This window comes from Cariama cristata, unplaced genomic scaffold, assembly GCF_000690535.1.
Source record: "Cariama cristata isolate BGI_N322 unplaced genomic scaffold, ASM69053v1 scaffold36550, whole genome shotgun sequence".
NCBI lineage: Eukaryota > Metazoa > Chordata > Aves > Cariamiformes > Cariamidae > Cariama > Cariama cristata.
This window is the reverse complement of record NW_009595922.1, coordinates 6,686-10,373: the sequence shown is the minus strand read 5'-3', so window position 1 is coordinate 10,373 and position 3,688 is coordinate 6,686.

The following is a 3,688-nucleotide window of genomic DNA, read 5'->3' as shown; positions in this document are numbered from 1 at the left end:
TGTCTCCCTCCGTTCGGTGGCCTGAAGCTGCAGACACCTACTGCTCCGTCCCTCGCTGCGGACAGGAGCCCTGGGAGCGCCGGGGAGGGATGTGCTTCCGACGGCGGGTGGGTGATGGGGTCTGAAGAAACCCACGTTTGTGTTTGGTGTAGGCTAACACCGACTCCAAGCTCAAATAATTATTTCGGGTCTGTGACAGCTCAGCCGCTGTACACCACGTAAGTGGCAGGTCTGTGGTCAGCTGAAGGGACCAAGTGAATGCCTCTGGCCTTCCTGCCCGCGTCGTGCCAGCCGGGTGGTTTTCTCCTTCCACCTTTGTAAACCTCTGAGCAGGTTCAGACAGGATTCAGACTTAACCTCCCAGAAATGGGTTTTGTCTTTTGATTAGGGAAAACAGAAATGCTCCGTCCTTCTCCGGAGAGGGGAGATGGCCGTGTTGGCTCGGCCTTTGTGATGGGCAATACTTGGGATTTCCATGGAGGTTTTAAAATGTGCTGCCTCACACGGTGACCTTCGCAGAAGATGCAGCAATGTGATTTTCCTGAAGCTGGCTTGGGTGGGAGGGTTTGCGTCGCACCTTTTGTACTGCGTGCCCCTGAAATGGCACCTCTGAAACTTTGGCATCACATCACTGCTCTCTTGCACCCCCCCCAATTTTAGATTTGCTTACATCTTGGTAACCCCAGGATTCCTTGGGCTGTGACCATCTATCTGAGCCTTACTCAGACCAGGCAGATTAGCACGTTGAAATGCTGGGGTGCAGCCTCCGGGTGAGGGAGCGACCCCAGCGAACACAGGACCTCTCCTTTGGTCGTTGGCCATGCAGGGGTTAACAAGAAACACTGATAGAGATTGAGATTCTGTAGCAAATCACTCTAAATTTAATAATCTCACCGTTTCTTTGCAAGAAGCATCAAGCTGTCTGGCATTCCTTTTCGGTACTGTGCCTGGAAGCGGGATGGAGGCTTCGTGTGCTGTTGAGGGCACCCAGGGGCTGTGGAGGGGCTGCGGGGCGGCCGTGCCTCGCTGGGAAGAGAGGTCCTGTGGACGCAGATGTTGCTCCCCAACTTAGGGCTTGCCCTTGGCCCTGGCCCAGCGCTGGCGGTTCCTTGCCGAGACCAGGGCCGAGGTGCTTTGGGGGCTTCTGGGGCTCCCCTGCGGCGGTGGGGTCTCCGCAGCCGCCCTTGGGCTGGACGCTGCGGTGAGCGGAGTCCTCTGCCGAAACCACGGCTGTTCGTGGTGAAGGCAGGGGTTGGCGTGTGGGAGGAAGGGGAGCTGCCGGCCGGGACGTCGTGGCTGCTGGCGCAGGTTATTCCATGGTAAATCTCAAAATGGTTAAACTATTTTGCATCAGTAACAATCTTATGCAGAAAAGCTTGGCTGTGTTACAGAGGAGTTGCTTCTTTTTGGTCCAAATACCAGAATTGCTTGTACAATTGATTTTTAAAAAATATTATGCAATCATTTGAAAGTTGCTCTAAGGTTATTTTTCCAGGTATTAGAGGAAGCGCATCTTGAGACCTTACTTCAGTTCCCACGAAAGAAGGAAAAGCAACCCGAGGGGAGAAGGATCAGATAAAGGGAGACGAGCACGTGCTGGAGGAAATCAAATCTGCCTGCGGAGGAGGTCGGACCACCGCGGAGGAAACGAATGGGATCTGCCCATTGTCCGTGCTCTTCCGCCTGCTCCGGTGGGAGCTCGGCCTCCAGTGAAAAGATTGGTGCCGATTGTCCGTGGCATCCATGTGAAATAGGGGATTAAGCTGAGGAATAAAGCCACTAAATGGGAGACCTCCCAGTTACTTCAAAAAGACGTTATTTCCCCCTCTCCTCTTGGTCTAGCTAGTGCACAATTGTATTTCCAAGAAGTTGATAAATATTGCTAGATTTAGGAATGATTTCTATAAACCTTTCTGCTGTACTTCAGAAGTCCTTTCTCACAAGGAAAACGCTGCAACGAATTAATCGCTTTGTGTTTTGGCCACACAAAGCCAACAACTGACTCATTTTCAGTGGCTTCGTTAGTGGAAATGATTCACGGGCTGGATTACCGCGACCTCTTCTCTGGGCTGGTGCACTCTCCTCTTTCAAGATGCTTGTGATGGCCGAGGGGGCGGCCCGGAGATCGTGAAGGAGAGGGTGGTAGGAAGCACCTGAAAGGGCCAGAAAACGTAATTCAGCCAAAAAAAGCTCAGCCCAGCCCGCGCCAGCACACGGCTGTAGTGCCTCCGTGTACCCAGACCGTCTCTGGAGGGGCTGTGGGACTTGCTGCCATCTTTTTACACAATGACGTAAGTTTTCCTGGTACCTACTGTTGTTTGCATTGCCTCGTGTTTAAAAGATGGCGTAGATTTAATTGGAAGGAAAGAGAAACAAATGTGTTGCAAAAATACGTACAATAAGCCAAACCTGGTAGCAGTTGGATTAATGAACCTTTTTAAAAACTTGAACGCAGAACACTTACAAGGCCGTTTTAGTGGTGATATTTATTACTCATCACATAAAACATTTCACAGTGCGGGTACTGGCAGGGTCGTTACGCTCGGTCCTGTTAACGCCCGAGTCCGTTCACTGCTCCAACTGGTGAGTTGACATCAATTCAGCATCTGTTTCTCAACAGTAGGTCAATAAAGTTGCATATATTTTCATTTTAGGCGTCTCCTTTGTCCAAAGTGTTGTATTAGGAGTCATCCTTATCTCATGTGTTGCTGAGAAAATACTATAGTGAGAGTTACCCTGACCTTGGACAACGAGGAGTTTCTCTCTCCTGCAAACAGTTCTTAGCTGGTTTCCTTGCAAAATAACCGTATACCATTTTTTGGATAGTGTCTTGTGTGTAAACACCAATGAATTTTTTGGTGTTTTTTTTTTTTTTTTAAAATTCAAACCAACAGAAGTGATGCTCAATGTATCAGCCGCGTGTGTTATTTTTGCAGTGTATGCGGTCGGGTATGTTTGCTGGAGGGCAGGGGGGCTCCTCTGGAGCAAGGCGAGTGCGTCGGCTTCGGCCCTGCGGCAGAGCGTGCTGACCGTGCCCCGGCGGCTCAGCCTCGCATCCCGGTGCCCTCTGCTCCCTGGGCTCCACGAAGAAACTTTAATTAACGTCCTAGGCTTGCTTTACCTTCACGAGTCCCGTAAACGTATGACAATGCAAGAGAAATGAACAGGAAAGTTCATGGTTTTCTCTTTTTCCATGGACGGTTGGATCTCTGTAGCGAGTTCCCATTCACTGGGGCCCCGGGCTTCCGCAGAGGCATCGAGCTCCGGCGTGGACGTGTCCGTCAGTGTTCCCATGGGGAAGACAGAGTGATTTCCAGTCGATCCCTGCGTCCCCAGGAGAAGCAGCTCGGGGCTGGTGTGGTTCCTCCTGCAACGCCTCGGTGGCCTCGCAGGGTCTTGCCTGTGAGCGTGTGCGTGTGTGCGAGAAGCGCTGCACGCCTGTGCCGGGGCTTGCCCAGTGAAAAGGTGACCGGCGGCTGCCTGGAGGACGAGGCTCCGGGCGTAGAATGGGGCTGGCAGAGTTGGGTAATGGAGAAGAAGCGCAGGAGTGATCACTCGGAGGCTTCCCCAGTGTTCCCATCATGTGGCTACCTGAGGCCATTAGAGACCATCCAGGTGATCAAACCAGCCGGGTTTTGCTGAGGTTTATAGTCAGATGTAAAGCTTATAAAAGCCCTAGACGATGTGG